Source organism: Equus asinus, chromosome 11 (assembly GCF_041296235.1).
Source record: "Equus asinus isolate D_3611 breed Donkey chromosome 11, EquAss-T2T_v2, whole genome shotgun sequence".
NCBI classification, from domain to species: domain Eukaryota; kingdom Metazoa; phylum Chordata; class Mammalia; order Perissodactyla; family Equidae; genus Equus; species Equus asinus.
In genome coordinates, this window is record NC_091800.1 from 58,955,253 (window position 1) to 58,975,420 (window position 20,168).

The window sequence follows — 20,168 nt, forward strand, 5'->3', positions numbered from 1 at the left end:
AAATATATAGAAAAAACATAACAAAAATGATTAACAGAAAAGGAACAAGATTACAAATGCTTCAGGCAGTGAATAATCAGATTATATTACGAGATGCTTCAGGCAGTGAATAATAAGATTATATTACGATAAATAATATGTCCAATAAGTTTAGAAGATTACAAGGGATAGGACAAATCTAGAAAAATAAATTTCACCAAAACTAACTCAAGAAGAAATAAGAACGTGAAATATATATTTCTTGTTAAAATTAAATTATTTTATAACAGTATATTTTATATACAATATAATTTTATTATAACTATTTTATAACTTTATTCTAAAATATAATTTACATATTATAATTGATAAAGTATATACTTTATTTGAAGTGACTATACTTTATAAATTACGAATTGTAGTTACTAAATTAAATACTTAAATATATATTTAAATCTAATGTATTTAAATCTAATGTATTTAAATCTAATATATATTTAATATATAATATATATTATATAATATATAATATTATAAATAATATATATTTTTAGAATATATATTTAAATATATTTTATTCTCAGAAGGTGTGATTGTATACCTAGAAAATTCAGAAGTAACTACATATAAATGATTAGAATTAATAGGAGTATGACAAAGTCACTGGATTTAAAGTTACTCTACAAAATTTAGCTGCATTTTGATATTCCAGAAGCAAATAATATTTTAGATTGACATAATTTAGAATAATATAAAAAATATGACATATCTGTATAAAAATTTAAACAATGATGTACATTTAACAATGATGTAATTAAACAATAGTTCTATGGAAAATATAAAATTCTGTTAGATCTATTAAAGCAGATTTAATTAATGCATTTGATATAGCATATTCATAAATCTTAACACTAAATATTATAAAGATATCAATTGCTATCATATTATTTGTAGATTCATTGAATCCAAGCTAACATCCAAAACTTTTAGTGGAAGTGGGCAAGCTTTCTTTAACATATATATTGAACTGTAAGGGCCAGTCCAGCGAAGACTAAAATACACAAGGTTGCAGTATTCCTTTTTGAGATATCTAGACATGTTATAAAGGTCTAAAGTTTCTGTAATCATAAGCATGTTATATTAGTATAGGGATAGAAAATATATATATGTAACATTCCACATGAAGTTGTGGGATTACTTAATTTCAAACTTTTGATTCCTTTTAGATATTTTTCATTTTGAAACTCTCTGGAGATTCCTGGGCATCTATGGCAGGCTATCTTCACAAACCCTGCACCATAAAAGGCCAGTTCAAATTGAAGCCTGATTCTCTAAGACTTGCCAAAACCAAATTTAGGTTAAAGATGTGAATCTGCCTTAAAGAAAATCATATCTTGTTTGTTGTTGTTGTGTGTGTACAAACTCATATGAAAGTACAAAGACATCCTCTTACAGTTGTTGCTTGACATACGTGGACTAGTATTTGAGAGAATGTTCATCTTTACAAAATAAATATATGTTATGACAATCCCATGTTAGCATAACGGGGCTATTTCAGAGTTAAAGTTTATAAAAAAGATACAGATAACTTTATTAGCCCCTCTCTATTATCTAGTTATTTTAAGATTAACATTATCTAAGACACTGTTAGCTTAGAATTTATAATTCTTTCTCAGATTAATCACAATCAATAGTTTTGGAATATAGACCTCTTATTAAATGCAAATCACTGTACAATTACATAAAATAATCTAATTTGAAAATATAGGAGGTGCAGATACTGACAAAAGTGCACACAATATTTAATTGTTTAAAGTCGCTTGATTTATTTTCTCTACTTTTTTTTTTCCTGTTTGCTGTAGATTTGAAGGAAAAAGTAATCATAGCTGAAAAGGATGTAGATAGAATGGGTTAGGATAGGCTGGCAGAAATCAAGTTGCCTATAAAAGAGGGACATGCAGGTTTAACAAGAAAGACAGAAAATTTTAATAAAGGAAAAGAGGAATCTTATTTACAATACTCATAAGAGTTAAGGAGAGGATGCCTCGATTTTGGGTGTTTGGGTCTGGGAGAGATGGAAGCGTCATCAATAATTGTTGTGGCGCATTAAAATTAAGTCAACCAAGTATCTTCTCTCTCTTGGCAGCATTTAGAGAAAGGAGGAGGTACAGGAAAGAGTTTATGTTTACAGATTATTCCTGCCTGTTTCTATATTTATTCCATTTGATTTGTAAACAGATTTCTTCAGATAGTTTTCAGTAGCACATGGTTGGAAAAAACTTTTTGATGATTTTTTTAGTAGATTGAGTATAGGGTTTTTCAACGGAGTGCACCAAGATTGCATGCTAGCTTCTGCAAACGTGCATTTTTATGGTAAAATGCCTTTCCCTGTTGTCATTCTTCTATTTTATTTAAATATCTACTAATCAATTCAAGCAAAGATTATCATCGGTTGTGCAGATAACAAAAATCAGCTTGTTATTATCAGATAATATGCCTTCTTAGGTAAGTAAATATGGCTGCGCCCTAAGGTATTGTCACACTAGCATTTTATACCAAAAATAATTTTTGGGCATTGTAAAGTAGCTTTTTTAATAGACTGAGTAAAATACAAAGTGTTTTTTATTATGTGAGTGTCATCTTCAAGAAATTATTGTAATTTTTCATTTTTGTATACTTGTAGAGTCGTCTAGAAGGATATGTTATGACATAAACCTCTTTGACTGAAATCTAAATCAAGTTTACGTTGAGTACATATCTCAGATATATAGCACCGTGGAGAATGTGGCACGCAAAACATAGGTGTGAATTTATCTGAAGGCAATGACTACCATCCTCTGCTTCAATGAACAGTCAGTTTTTTCTCCTTTGTTCCTTTCTTTAGATAGTTTTATTGTTTTGTGGTTATTAGTCAACACAATTGAGGAAACAATATGGACTCAGATACCTGGGCTCAAAGCTTTGTGTGCGATTGGACATAACATTTCTCTATTTTATCATTTTTAACCTTTGCATTGAAATCTAAAAAACATACAGAATATTACATACATAATCAGTGTTCGGCTCATTAAATCTACACGAATTGAACACCCCAGTGTAGCCAGCACTCAGACCAATGAACAGACCACTACTAGCGCCACATCTCACTCCTCCAACACCCTCTCAGTCACTAAAACTCTCCCTCAACAGTATCATTCCTGGCTTGTAATATTATGGAATGGATTTGTCCGTTTTTATATTTTATGTTTTAAAAATATTTTAAAAAATAATATTTTAAAAAATGTTATTAATTTAATTGATTAAAAATATTTAAAAAAATAATATTTTAAAAAATATTATTAATCATTTGTGTCTGGCTTCTTTCACTCGGCATGAGGTTTGGGAGATTTATCTATATTCTTGTATGTAGATTAAACCATTCATTCTCACTGCTGTATAATATTTTGTTGTAGGAATATATCACATTTATTTATCCATTTTAATGTTGATGGGTATTTGAATATTTTGTAATTTTTGGCTATTTTATTATAATCGCTATGAGCATTCTTGTGCACACTTTTGCTAAATATTTAAACGCTCTTCTGTAGGTTGTGTGCTAAGGACAGGAATTACTGGGCTATAGAGAGTGCATATATTCAGTGTTGGTGTCTACTACCAACAATTTCCAGGATGGTTGTACCATTCTACACTCCCACTGGCAGTTTAGGTCAGTTCGAATGGCAGGTCCACATACTAGCAAAAACTTGACATTTTCTGTCTTTATTTTTCATTCTGGATGGAAGAGTAATAACACTTCGTTGTGCTTAAGTTATGATTCCCTGATGACCAAGTTTGAGCATATTTTCAGTTGTTTAATAGCATTTGAAATATCCTTCTTGAAGTGTCTGTTCATGTCATCTGCTGGTTTTTTCATTATGCTCTTGTGTGTGTACGTGTGTGATATATACGACATTGTGGATATCTTCCCTCACTGCGTAGAATGACTTTTCACTGTTGATTGTGTCTTTTGATGAACAAAGATTTTAATGACAATCTAGCACAAAGTATCAATATTTTATTTTATGGTGAGAGGTTTTCCTATCCTGCTTAAGAAATCTTTGAGAAGTTATCAGAGATGTTCTCCTGTGTTTTCCTTTAAGGTCTTCATTTTTTATCTGTCACATGGAGATCTGCAATCCATCTGGAATTTAGTTATGTTATGACGTGAGGTAGGAATCATTTTATTTCCATACAAATGTCCATATAATCCAGAACCATATTTCGAAAAATACATTTTCCCGCACACGACTCTGATGTTTTTAACAAAATTCAGATGATTGTGGATGTGTGGGCTTGTTTTTGGACTCTGACTTGTGCCTTTGGTCCTTCGGCCAAAACCACAATGTTTTAATTAATATACTATTACAATAGGTTTTAATACTACCTCATATCTTACAGCTTTGTTCTTCTTCAGTTTGCTGTCACTGTTTTTCCATATGAAGTTGAGAATCACTCTATCAATTTTCATAAAAATTTGCTGAGATTTTAAGTTATTTTGAATGTATAAGTTAATTTAGGGAGAAATGACATCTCAAATACTTTCAATGTTTTACTTCATTAACACAGTATAACTATTTAACATGCATTCTTTTAATATTTTTAGGTATACTATTGTGTCATTTGTGAAAAATACACACACACATTTTTATAAATGCTTAGATATATTTCTGTGTCAGTCTGTTAGGACTTAGGCTTATTGAACACTAGCAACAAATACCTTAATCTTACTGCCTTAAACAGTAAACATTTACTTCTTTCCTATTCTACTGTGCCGCTGTAGGTAGTTTGGAGCCTCTGTTCCATGATTCATACTGAAAGAGGGACTGCCAGCTGGAGCACTGCAGGATGCTGTGTCGAAAGGAAAGAGAATATAGCATATCAGGCTCGGGCTCTAAAACATCTGCCCAAATGTTCTACCAGCCACTTCTGCTCATATTTCATTGGCCAAAAGATGTCACATGTTCACATCTATTTTTACACAGCAGGAAATTTCATATGTACTATGAATCCCAAAATATGTATGTGTGTATATATATATATGTATAAACACAACCACACACACACACCATTTCTTCCCCTGAAATGAACATATATTTCGAGAAGATAATTAGTGTTCATTTTCTCCACATCATAACCCCAGTTGTTCTCCTACCGAACACAAAATCTATGCTCTACCTCAGTTAGTCTGTTGAAATTGTCCTTAACCTCCTAGTGATTTAACTAAGTTGAATGCACACTCTTCAGTGTCAACACAATCACTTCTCAGCAGTAGATAATGTTGAGTGCCCCTCCTGTTTGAAAAAATTACCATTACTTTTTCTTATTATCCTCCTTTCACTCCATTTTTAGCTTTCTTTTCTGGCCCTTAAGGGATTTTTCCCAACTCTTTCTTCTTTGGCTTATTTTCCTTCTCATTTTACATGGGGTTGAATTGATACAGATTTAATTATGATGTAAATTCTAAGGCATAAATATGTATTTCTAGCCTAGACCACTCTTTAAAAATCCAGGATTTATTTCCAAATGCCTTCTGAATTATTTAACTATGTGAAATTTCTCAGGATTATAATTCATCTCTCCCTAGGTTTGCCTTTGTTTTTCTTATTTGTTGACTAATCTAAAAATCTGATTTTTATCCTTTATTTTTATTCTTTTACGTCTTCAAAATACAAGTAGAAACGTTCTTTTATTTTCCCTCTTAATTATCTAAAACTACAGATTTGTTGCCAACATCACTGCCTTTGCTATTATTCAAGTTTTATTATCTCCATCTCATTTCTTTCACTAAATGTCTATGTTTTTTTTCCCATTGAATTCAAATCAGTTACTCCTCAACTCCCAATTTGTCTTCTAGACTTGTCTTTTAAACTGCGGTTTGTTCATAGCACTATCCTGGAGCTGTCTTTTGTATTGTTTTCCTTCTTACATTTGAAAAAAGTTAGTTTCTTAGCCTGGCAAGCAAGGTATTTGTGCTCAGACCTAAGATTTGCAGGCCCATCTCTTTGGAGACAGCATTGACTTGTAGAAAGAACAAGTGTTCTTTCCAGACGTACCGTTAATTAAAACTTGTCTGAGAAATGATCAGGTCACTAATGTCTCTAAATTTGTTTGTTCTACTTTGTGAAAGATTTTTATTTCTATCTATCTCAGAATAAAGTTTTATGAGGATTAAATTACATAAGGTAATCATGTGAAAAACTAAACAGTCTAATTCATAATAGGCTCATAATAGATGCAGTTAGCTCCAGACATTTCTTTAAGCATGTTCTTATCCCTTGACATGCGAGCATAACACCGACATACCTTCAGAACACTGAGCATGTAGCGCTTTTAATCTCTCCATGCCTTTCTTCATACCGTCCCTTCTTCCCTGTATGTGCTTCTTTATTTTGGAAAGGAGAGGAGGGCTGGCAAATTTGAATTCTTTGATCAAAGAATAGTTCAATGATACTCCTGTTGTGATTATTTTCTTTACAGCCACAGTCTTTGTTTCATGCATTTTTGCTCATATTCTGTGTCCCACATAATTTGCAGCTTCTAGTTCGCAACTATGTCCAAAATAAAACAGAAAGTAAATAATTACACTAGCCTATTAATTCATCGTATACAGAGCACTTTTTTATTTGACTCTGGTACAAAAGGGCTTACTGCAATTTCTGTTGTCTTATGTGTGCAATATATATTTATATAATGATTGACAAAAATTCACTGTTTGACCTAATGAATAAATGAATGGGTGGCTCGTGGATATATGTATTAATTGAGAAGCTAGAAAGAATGATTTGAAAAATGTATTACATCATTATATTTGATGTTAAAATATTCTCATTTACCTATAGAGTCTAACGTTTTCTTCTTAAAGCCATAATAATTCCATTGGTTATATGCTCAGATAGAGTAACAATTCCATTCTTAAAGACTTGAATTGTGATTGAAAGTTAGTTTAATTTAGTGCATTGATTCATGGGATAAGAATTCTTCAAGCATTCGTATTCTCAGTATAGTATCAAGCAATAAGGACCATATTATGTAGTTTTGGTGACAGCATCCCAAATACTTTTTTGGTTATTGTAATAATAAATTTAGTCACTGAATGTTTAAATGATGGGGTATTTTCTTCATTGGACTATATTTTTGATTTGATATGGAAGTGATATGAAAGTCATATTTATTGTATTGAATTTTATAATGTCTAATTTTTCACATCAGGTATGGGATTTGTATATCTAAATATATTTTAAGACCATCTCTGTAACTATCATTTTCATTTTTAGTTGAAGCCTGATCAGAAACAAGTTTAATTATGTTCAAATATGCCCAGATTTTATTCTTAGGAATTATCTCCCATATTCCAAGAAACCAGAAAGTAAAGCAAAGAATATTACTCAATTTTAAAATATTCATGAAGCAAGGGGACATTTCTTGGGAACTATGGACATAGGAGTTTTTAAAGAGAATACCTGCCAGCAGAATTGTAATGCATTTTTCAAACATCTAGTGTCTTATGACAGCAGCTACCTTCAGGTTGAGCCAAAGGGATTTCCAAATCAGAGCTCTGAGTCTGACACTTAAGTTAAAGCTGCTATTCAAAAGGCAGTTTTAGATCACATTTGGGGTTTGATAATCCTCAGGAACATCGCGTTTCTATGTGCTTTGTGTTCATCTGAATTCAAGGGAAAAAATAAAACCTTTTAATAGAAAAAAACTGGTGAGAAAGACGACAGTAATTCACTTGATCCTTTCAGAAAATATAAGTATTTATTCTATTCTGGATAATTTTCAGCAAGTATAAATTGAAACATAATTTTGCTATTATTGCAAATGCTTACAATGATCCTTTTGTATCCTTCTCCTTTACATATCCACTGATGTCTCTTCCTTTTGTTTTTAAATAAATTTTATTCAATATGAAATAAATATTTTTTCTAGAGATTATAAAGGAAATCCCATCCTCTGACATTGTCTTCAGAATCACCAGTCAAACCCACTTGGCTGCTGTTTGACCGCTGTACATGCTTGCCATGACTTTAGTGTCTGGTTTGGCCTCTACACTGCACAAACATTTTTTAAAGTCTGTTTTATGCAATAAAAATATTCTAAAATGAAAGTCCTAAACTATTTTGATTAATGTTGTCAACACTGCAAGGAATAGATGCTGTCTTCAATGTGATTAAAGGAGATTTTGAGAGTTGTTTTATAAAGTTGGTTATTTGTGCTATGTACTTGAGTGAGTTTGGCAAAGATACCAACTTCAAAAGCAAAAATAATCTGTACATCAGGAAAGCCAAATGCGTAACCAAAGCAGAAACTGTCTACAAATTAACCTTAGGTTTTTTTTTTTTTTGAGCTTCCTCAAGCCCTGAGCTAACTGCTGCCAATCCTCCTCTTTTTTCTGAGGAAGACTGGCCCTGAGCTAACATCTGTGCTCATCTTCCTCTACTTTATACGTGGGACGCCTACCACAGCATGGCTTGCCAAGCGGTGCCATGTCCACACTCAGGATCCGAACCAGTGAACCGTGGGCCGCCAAAGCGGAATGCGAGCACCCAACTGCTGAGCCACTGGGCCAGCCCCAACCTTTGGTTTTATTAGAGACAGAGCATGGGACTGGGGTAAGGGTACACTGCAGCATTCTTAGGAATTTCTATATTCATTGAACCCAGTCTTGTGATATGACATACCATGAGAAGACATACAAATATACGACAATTAGTGTAAGTGCAATTATAGAAGAACAAAAATATTTTGGCACCATGGAGTTTCTAGAAAAACATATTTTAGAAAAATGGAAAAACCTAGGTGTCACTCCTCCAGAGCCAGAGAGAGGAAAATTGCCATTAAGGATAGAGGTGTCAAAGAAATTAAATGCGCTCTTCAGAACAAGGGAAAAGAATGGACTTACATCACCCGTTATTCTTCTCAAAGTTAAAGGACCAGCATAACTAAGTAATAGCCAGCCTTACACAGATCTCCCATTCAAGTAGTGCATCTCTTTTTAATAATAAAAACCTGTTTTCTAAAAGGTTTTTCTGTAGGGAAATATGAGGATTTGCTGAAATTTATTTCCTATGTTTCCCCAAAGATAATGTTTATTACTCTGCCATCCTATTAAAATTCACCTTAGCAATGCAAATAATATGGTTTATTGCTTCAGTTTATTATTTGTTCATTTTTTCTTTAATTTTTAAAGGATTTATAGGAATGAGACAAATTATTTATATTGTTTTCTCATCTGAGAGTAAATAGTCCAAAATTATTTCTCCCAATATTATAAAAGTTGTATTATATTAAATATTTATAATCATTATGGCTTATTTTTATCAATTATTAATAAATATCATCAATATTTCATAGCATGCACATAGTTTCAGGTGGTCTTGCAAGTAGAGAATGGTCTTCAGCCTGGAATAGATAATTTTTCTAGTCTGATTTTTTTCCTCCTTTCAATAGTCCCTTCCTTTGCAAGAATGAACATCCTCCACCTTATTTAGAAAATTCTCTATCATCAATTGTTTTGGTTATTTATTGCTGTATTTAAAACTACACCAAACCTTGAAGCTTAAAGCAACAATTTTATTTTGCTTCTCATTTTATGGGTCAGAAATTCAAGAAGGACTTCATTTACCAGTTTACCTCTGATCCATGTGGCATCAGTTAGGGAACTTAACTGAGGCTGGGAGATTGACTTTGAAACTGGCTCGCTCGCATGGCTGGCAAGTTTGTAGTGGCTGTCAGCTCAGAGCTCAGCTGAGAAACTCAAGGACCACTTCACCGGAATGCATAAATTTTCTCAGAGAATGGAAGCTGAGTGTCAACACATAAGAAGTATAAGTTGTCATTCTTTTAAGTCCTGGTCCTGGAAACTGGCAATATTATAACTTCCATGTTCTATTGGCCAAAACAGTCTTAGAATCCACTCAGATTCAAAGGGAGGAGGCACAGACCCTACAACTAATGGAAAGAATGTTAGGAGTCTGTGCTGCCAGATATAAGAATGTTTTTGTCAGCAGAAAAATTAACACATCTACTTTGTTCACTCTACTCTTTAGATTGGGTCACTGACACCGATCACTGGCAGGGCCCTTGATGAAACTTTTCCTTTCTCTCCCGTTTAATGACCCTTAGAGCACTCCTAAGCTACATTAAAGCAGTGAGATCTGGACATAAGAGAGAGAAGAACCAATGCCTGTGAAAAGAATCTGTGAGTATTAGAGAAGATATGTCTTCCTTTTTACTAAGTTACTTAGAGTGTTGGCAACAGAATTCTGAGACAGAATAAACCATACTTTTGATGCAAACCCTAAGCAGAACACTTAACTAAACTGTGCCTGGACTTCTGACCCATGGAGAAAATACATATGCATTGTGTTAAGCCACTTGTTACATAACAATAGAAAACTGATATAACGAATCTCTCAATGAACAGGAGCTCTTATTTTTAATTCTGGTCAATATATCTTTATTGCCTTTATTGTTCATGTTCTATGTCCTGTTGAAAAAATTACTGGCTATTCCAAGATCCTGGAGACATTTTCCTATGCTATGTTCTAGATGTGTTCTCTTACCTTTTGCGTTTGAATCTATAATCTATTTAGAATTGGTTTGGTGTATGGTAGATGGTAGACTTCATAGTTTATTGCTTATCATATAACTATTTAGTTGATCCAATACCATGATTTTAAAAGATTGTATATTTTGCATTACCGCCTTTCCATTGTGTGAAGACACATTTATATCTGGGTCTCTTTAGAATCCTGAATCTATTCCATTAGCTTAGTTATCTATCCTTGTGCCTTTAACATCCTGATTAATTACAATAGCTTTATATTAATTATAAACTGATATACAGTGAACTCTGTTCTTCAAAATTGTTTTATTTCTCTACTTTTCATGTCTATTTAAATTTTAGTATCACTTTGTTAATTTCCATACTCATATACACACAGTTTGTATACAATTGTGTATACACACACACACACACACACACACACACACACACACACACTGGGCTGCTGACATCTCTGGAAGTTTTAAGAATTCACTTCCAAGCTCTTTCAGGTTGTTGCTAAAATCCCTTTCTTTGCAGCTGCATGACTGTGAGTTCTGGCTCTTTGCTGACTGCCTCCTGAAGGTCCTAAAGACGGCCTGCTGTTTCTTGCCACGTAGGCTTCCTCAACATTGCTGCTCACTTCATCAAACCAGCAAGAATGATTTACTCTACACTGCTAAGACACTGTCTTATATAACACAACAAAGTCATGGGAGTGACATCTCAACTCCATTACCGTGTAATGGACCTAATCACAGGCGTAACATCGCTTCTACTTTGCTATATTCCATCAGTTAAAAGCAAGTTATAGTCACCACATACAAGGGGAAGGGTCACACAGCCATGGACACCAGGAAATGGAATAATCTTTGGAAGTCACCTTAGAATCTGTCCACAGCAAACCTTAAGGAAATTAAAGTGCAAACTTCAGAGAGTAAGAAGAAATTTGCAATTATTGTAACTAACAGAGTTTATATCCAGCGAATATAAAGAATACCTATAAATGTATAGAAAAAAAAAGACAGGAGTCCTAAGAATGTAATGGGCAAGAGACTAGAAAAGAAACATCACAAAAAGGAAAATTAAATATAATATAAATATATGAAACGTGTTCAACATAACACTTATTAAGGAAATGAAATTAAAATCATATTGAAAATCTACTATACAAAAACTAGAATGGCTAAAAAAAATTATTGCAAGGATATGAAGTAATTAGAATGATCAAACTCTGCTGATGGGAGTAAAATTTGTGTAACTACTGTTAGACTACATAAATGATCATAAAAGCCTCCACTCATAGGTATATACCCAGCACTAATTTGTACATAAATGCATTAAAAGCCAGGTGTAGATGAGCTTTAGTCATGTTATGGCCCTTTATCACTGGAGACTAGTCAAATATTTTTTGAAAGTAATTTGGATAAATACATTGCATTATATTCATAAAATATAATTTTAAATAACATTGAAAATAAGTGGAATATTGCAACATACAACAATGACTGAAACAAGCTGGAAGCAAAAAAGGAGACACTAGATTATTCCATTCACATGAAGTTCGAAAAAATGAAAATGAATTTACAGAAGTACAATTAAAAATTATTACTTTAGGCTTCTCTAGTCTTGGTATTACTATTTTTCTTAATTTTTGTGGTCGTTACGTAGTTGTATTAATTTTTGATAATTCATTGAGATTTTCACATAAGATTTTTCATTCTTCTTTATGTTTGTTATACTTCAATAAAAAGAGTTTTTAAGAAAAGTAACAGTAGGGGTGGCCCAGGGGCCAATGGTTAAAGTTCCATGTGCTCTGTTTTGGCAGCCCGGGTTCGCAGGTTTCAATCCCAGGCGCAGACCTACATCACTCACCAGGCATGCTGTGGTGACATCCCACATACAAAATAGAGGAAGATTGGATCAGGGCTAATCTTCCTCCAGCAAAAAAAGAGGAAGATTGGCAATAGTTGTTAGCATAGGGCAAATCTTCCTTGGCAAAAAACAAAAAAGTACCAGTAATTCAAGATTATGCTCTCCAAGTTATTAAATATTGTTTGAAGTTATATCCCTAAAGTGTATTTAAAAAAAAAAAAAATTTCCAGAGCCAGCCCAGATTTCCTAGTGATTAACGTTCAGTGTGCCCTGCTTTGGCGGCCCAGGTTCAGTTCCTGGGCACAGAACCACACCACTCGTCTGTCAGTAGCCATGCTGTGGTGGTGGCTCACATAGAAGAACTAGAATGACTTACAACTAGAATATATAACTATGTACTGGGGCTTTGAGGAGGGAAAAAAAGAGGAAGATTGGTAACAGATGTTAGTTCAGAATGAAATCTTTCCCAGCGAAAAAAAATAAAACTTCCGTGAATCTAATGATTTAGTTGTTGAAATTTAAAATGTGTTAATGGAAGAAATATCTGTTTAACTTATAGAAATAACACATATTATTTTGGGTACATAGGCCCATGAGTTAATTTGCAAAATATATTGGTATCTTTTCAAAAGCACTTTAAACTATCCTACTATGTAAAAGCTATCCATATTCATTTTTTTTTTCCAGGAAGCCAATGCTATTACCTTATATATGCTTTTTTTTTTTTTTAAGGATTGGCACCTGGGCTAACAACTGTTGCCAATCTTTTTTTTTTTTCTGCTTTATCTCCCCAACCCCCCCCTACACAGTTGTATATCTTAGTTGCCAGTCCTTCTACTTGCGGGATGTGGGATGCTGCCTCAACGTGGCCTGACTAGCGGTGCCATATCCGCTCCCAGGATCCGAACCCTGGGCCGCCGCGGCAGAGTGCACGAACTTAACCACTCGGCCATGGAGCCGGCCCCTATATATGCTTTTTTAGGTAAATAAAATATACTTAAAGGAGGTTCCTGATGACAAAAGTACAATTAAAATAATTACTGTAGCAGAAGAGTGTTAGAAAGAAGTGAAAGTTCCTGGAACTGATGTAGAATGTATAAATATGTGTAATTTACTTTGCTTCAGAAATTAAAATTAAGTAATTGTTATTTTAAACATTAATATCCATAAGTTTGACAACTCAAATACTTCAAAATTGTCTGCCCAGGGGATTTTAACAGAAATTTTTCAGTAGAAATATGAAAATGTCTTTTTATAACATGCATCATAACTGCAAAAAGGTAGTAATAAAGTGCATTACTTTTAATATGTCAGAATTTTAAGTTAAGATGTATAGGAATTTTAAGAAAAATTTATTCATCCAGAAATTTCAGAAAGACAAATGGAAAAACTTGATTAATGTATATGGCCATTCAATTTCAAGACTACCATGTATTGAATTTTTATTTACTTTGTATTTTATATAAACTAACTCAGTTAATCCTCATGACAACCCTATAAATTAGATGTTATTATCATCCACATTAGATGTAGAAACTAGGGCTTAGAGGAATTAACTGGCCCTCAGTGCACAATTCGGGAATACAACTGGTCTCTGAACCCAGGCTGTCTGATACTACACTAGCGACCTTGATCATTCTACAACTTCCTCAACTGGTCAACATCATTGGTTATATATCCTTTGCATCCTGTTTTTCTACACTCCTGGGAGTTTCCAAGATGCACAAGAATATTCTTAAAAAAATATTCTCTGTTATTAAGTATTTTATGTAAAATTAATAACTAATGCAGCACAGAAAGTATTACACATAAAATCAGTCATACACCATGGCTATATGAAGACAGCCTCATTTCACCTGCCTGGCTTATGTGAACCCAAATCTTAAACTAAATTCCAAGCCCTCCACTTGCTTTTGCCAGAGTTACATGAGGTAAAGAGATTGGAGGTGTTTAAGGATTCATTTGGAAAGGTAGGTACCTAGAACAGATACTCATTTGCTATTATTTTTTGACAGAGTAATAAAAAGAACATGGTAAAATTATTAGTTGATCCATATGAGGGTATGGTAGGGAGAATAATGCACTGTCCTCTTTTCCCCACAGCCACCAAAAAATGTTCGTGTCAATTTCTGGAACCTATGACTATGTTATGTTACATGACCAAAGGACTCTGCAGATGTGATCAAGATTATGGATTTTGAGATGAGGAGATTATCCTGGATTATCTGGGGAGAGGGGTCCAATATAATCACATGAGTCCTTAAAAGGAATCTTTTCCCAGCTCTGACCAAGAAAGAGAATGACAGAAAAAAGGTCAGAGTAGTGACAGCATGAGAAGAATTTGACACCTCATTGTTGATTCTCAAATACAAGTGTGCCTCTAGAAGGAATGCAGAGAGGTTTGTAGGGGATAAGGGTGGTCCCCAGCTGACAGCCAGCAAAGAAACAGACTTCAGTCCTACAATCACAAAGAATAAAGTCTGTCAATGCATGGATGGGCTTGGGACTTGTCTTTCTTCTGGAGCCTCCAGAAAATATCACAGTACTGCCAACCCCTTGATGTTAGCCTGCTGAGATCCATGTCAAACTTCTGACCTCCAAAACTGTAAGATAATAAATTTGTACTGTTTTGTGGTGCTATGTTTGGGGTAATTTTTTATTGCAGCAACAGAAAACTAATACATTGGGCAATACAATTTTTCAAGAAGTAACAATAGTTTATGGACTAGTGCAAGTTTCTAGGGACATTTAAAGGATTGTGAGATGGAAAAAGTGACTGGGTATATGAAGGTGAGTGACAGGGTGGTTGAAAATTCTTCTAAAGGAAAAGAAAACAAAAGAAGGAAAAGAATTCCATCATTCACTGAAATACCAACTCTAATTATATTTGTTGAATAATAACAGTGTAGGACTAAAAGCAAAGATTTTAATAGCAGTACACAATAAGATGAGGGGCAATCTCCACCATATTATCTCTTTCTATATTATGTGCACCATGTTTAAAACAACAAAGGTTAAAAATTGCTGAAAGCATGTTACTTCTAATTCATTTATTTCTCACAATGAATTAATCTTGTCAAATAGATATTCTCCATCTGAAAATAAAATTTTGCAAAGCCGTTAATACTTTGCATGGATGATGATGAAATGTGCATGGAATATGTTTATTAAAATGCATTAAAATAACAAACACTACTCTCAATACTGTACTCTAACCTTGTAACAAAAACTTTTTATCATTTGTGTGTCATCTACACATCTACCTTTATTTTTGTTCGTTACATATTTTTCCTTCTTTTTCCAAATAATAACCTAATTTTGACGAAGTGTTTTTTGTTGGTAGAATAGTAAAATGTAAGGCTCCTTCCAATTCCCAAATCATTATGCACACATATAAGGCAATAATACTCAAATGAAATAATTAGAGTTAGAAGCATTAAAAGAAAAAATCATATTCAATCAAGTATATAACATTTTGAAACCAGTTGGACATTTACCATTAGAAAAAAGTCAATCAATTTGTTTGATAATAAGTGATGTATAACACTAAGTCAATTGATATAGGCAAGAAAGATCACATAATTTGAAAGCTGTTGGAAATAATACAGAAAATACAAATATGTTGACTAAGAGTAATTTCCTGGTACATAAGATTATAATAATAGAATCTTATAGGTTTGGAGTTGGAAACTTCTTTGTGGTCTTTTAATCCAAACTACTATCCAGAAGCTAGCTACTCACTAGGTAGAATAGCATCTATTTTTGTTTGAACGTTACATTAATACAAAACCCGGTACTTCACAGACAATGATTTTGCATCCATAATTCTTCAAAAGTCTTTCCTCATGAACGCTGCCTCCTTGTTATTCTAACTTGATTAATTGGTTATTAATCATGTTTGAGCTTTTATTTTTTACCAGGCTGTATTGTGAGTCTTTATTTTGGACCATGCTATATTATGTCTGAAATATAATGGTGACCATGCAACATATAAATTTTGCCTCATAGGGCATAAAGAAAATATATATCAAGTAATTCAATATATGTGATAAGAGAAATATATGGTGACATGGGAACACTTAGCTACATAAATTCACCAAGAAAACTTCAGTGTTCTGCAGAGAAGCAGATTTGTGAATGATGAATATGTGTTAACCAGGTGAAGATTTGTGCAAAGGGAACAACATGCACAAAAGGTCAGAGGTCACACAACTCATGGATTTAAGTGAGAAGTAAAACACATTTAAAATGGCTAGACTGTTTACCTTTTAAAACTGTATGGAGATCACCATTAAGCATTTGTATTTCAGAGTGGTCTTGTGGGCAATGTTAAAGAGATTGGCTTTTATTCTAAGTGAACTATCAAGACTTTAAGAGGCAGTGAACAACACATTGACATAATGAAAATTACTGTTTGGAAAATCACTTTAGCTGCAATGTGGAAAACCGACAGGAAAGTGACAAGATTGGAATCAGGTTAAATGGTTAAAAAGGGAAACTACGGTATCTGGAATGAATATATTGGAAGAAAGATAGGTAGTTATACAGTTTTCTGAGAAATATTTAGGAGAACGACCCAAGAACCTGATTAATTACATGTGAGGGAGACAGAATGATCAGAATCATAGAAAACGCTCAAGGTTTTTGCCTGGGCAACATCTACTTGGTCTTAAGTATAATTTTCTAAATATGCTGACTACATCTTATTTCTCTTTCATATTTCTCTTCACAGCTATACCTATATATGGTGCACACAGGTTTACTTATGAATATTAATATTCATCAGACTTATAATTTTATGATGTAGTTTGAAGACCATTCATATCTGGATACACTTTAGTGTATTAATGGTCTTTTACAATTACAATAACCTCGATTAAAAATACTACTCTAATGTAATTTAATTGATGCAAAATGTAGTGGAACGATTATTTTTAGTATTTAGAAGGAAAAATATTTGAAAGTTTAAGGTGGTTTTAATATTTTTAACGATTATCTCATACCCTTCTCTCAGATATGCCTGCCAATGATTAGATATCAAGCTTGTATTCATAAATCCCAACAATCTATTGTTTTCATTCTACATATAATTTTATTTAATAACAGTTAATTGTTACATCATACATTAATAAATACATTTTGCTTTTTAGAATATCAAAACATTACAATTAAGATTTTAATCTTCTTTTTAACTACCAATCTTTCTCTTTCATAGGTATAAAATCATGATGTGTGTGTGCTTCTCTCTCTCTATATATATATATATTTACTTGTATTTATGTGTATGTCTTTGTGTGTGTGTGTGTGTTTATTGAATCTCCCAATAGAACAGAAAACATCATTTTGGATACCATTTTACATGAGTAGTATAATTTGAAGATAATTTGGTAAATTGATTTATTTTCAAAATATGCCTAATAATCTATACATATGGGTACACATATTTCTCATCAATCATTTCAAATGATTTCTCATATTTTATACTATAAATATATTAGAGTGTTGTACATTCTAATGACTTATATTGAGGTTTACAATTTATCTTTTAACACAAATATAGATTTGGGGTTATGTTATTGGCCAAGTTAATGATGAAAATGGAGAAATAAAGAATTTGAAGTGTAGAAAAAATATTATTAACTTCTCACATTTTACTCAGCACTATTCAAGAGTAACCTTACTTCCCCAAAACACCTCGGGAATTGATTTATCATTCACCCTTTGTGCTAACCAGTAATGAGAGATAGGAGACTAGAGTGATATAGGTGAAAAAAATTGTGTGGAGTTTCCCAGCTCATGTGAAAAGAAGCTAGGAGAAAAACACTCCGAAGAATTTAGATAATTAAATTGTGTTCTTCAGTAATCACTCTTTCTCAATGCCATAAGACCACCTATGTGGAAGGAAATTGGTCTTGCCAAGATCTTTCAGGCTTCTTCAACCATTTCTTCACCTCAGCTCCATGTTTCCCTAGTCTAAATCTTTCAGGAATTAGTTGTTTCCTCCACTCCATAAATCTGAATTAAGGAAACACTCTCTCGGGGGAAAGACATATGTTAGAAATTCCAGCAGCAACTGATTTTGGTGTTCATCTATTTGGAACATGACCTTTAATAACTGGTTAGAGAGAAGACCTGGTGATTGATTTGTTAAGAGTTACATTGTTGTAATTGATTTATTGATTCGATAAGTGCTCCTGTGTAATTGCCATAAACAGCATTCATTACCATTAATTTGAGATTGTTCTTGGGTTCATGTCAATTATCGAAAACAGGGAGACCTGTGGTGTAGAGTTGAGACCACATAAAGCACTGTAATTTCAGATCTTATTTCTAATCTGACATGAAAAATAGCATTGAACTTGGTACATAAATAAAAATCCAAATGTTGATTAATCTAAAGATAGTAAAAAATGTCCCAGAAGATTTTCCTATTAAAAATAAGGAATTTGGACTCTTAAATCAGAATAAGGCAAACAAATGCGTTGTCCCCACAAGATCCATACCATGAAATAGTGGGAGGAGCCTTTTTAGACATATATTTGATGGTGGTATCACTGGGCTATCAAATTGACAGACACTGACGATAATTTTCTATGTTCACAATTTGTTCATTGGCTGTTATACAGGCAGATGTTTGCAGGATTTAGTAATACAATTAAGAAGTATGTTTATAAGAAAGATTTATAACCTATGTGAAAGTATGTACAAAGGAGTGAAGAACCCAAAACTGTTAACCAATCAACTTGAATGCGTAGAATAATGAAAAGCATTGAGTCAAAAATTACTTCCTTGGTTGGAACATCAGATGAAAAATTTCCTTGGTTGGAACACCAGATGAAGTAGATTATTGCCTATTCAGGTGAAAAAAATGTGTACCTGAATAAAATGTTGACAGCATGAAGACCTCTATGTCAAGAAGCAATTCAATAAAATTTAAGTGAAACACAAGTATGGACTTTGAGAAAAATGTATCTTTTCAAGTAGGTAATAAGCTATAATATATTGAGACTATTTATCTTCTGTGTTTCACTTTGATTGTCTTATTTGATTAAAAATAATTATGGTTTAGGAACTATAGTTAATTTAACCCTACTTCTCCAGAACTCCTTGCTCTGTATTAAGTATATTCTCCTATGAAATCAGTTTAGATTCAATTTTGGTCTACTATTTTGAAAACTAAGAAAAAATAAATCTACTTTTCTTACAAATTCCCTCAATAAGTAAATCAGAGGTCACATTTTTGTTTTCTTTTTAATGTGGCATTAGCACTTCAATTAAGGATCCTTTCATTTCACTATAATTCATCAGTTTAAGGAGTTAAACTTCCTTAATATGAGGAGAGAACGTTTTAAATTTATGAAGCTTATTTTTCAAACTGTCTTTCTGAAGACTGGACAGAGAAATGAATAAAATGTACATTCAAAATAAATAATTCCCTCAGCTATATAAATGTGCCAAGATACCATGGTAATTTTTATAACACAATTGCTGCTAAGGGTGTGGAGATGATTCTCCCGCCTTCTTTTCATCCTACTCAGATAGTTCTGTTCAATTTATTCTGTCAACAAGTTAACAAAAATCAAAGGGACAAGAACCTGATGTTCTGAAGAAAGCATTTAGAAAGAGACCAGAGGTTTTGCTGCCTCAGCTGGGAGGTGTAACGTTTACCCTTTTCTAGTGATTTCTGGCTGCATTTGGACTGTCAAGACAGTGGTAGAAGCCAGGAACA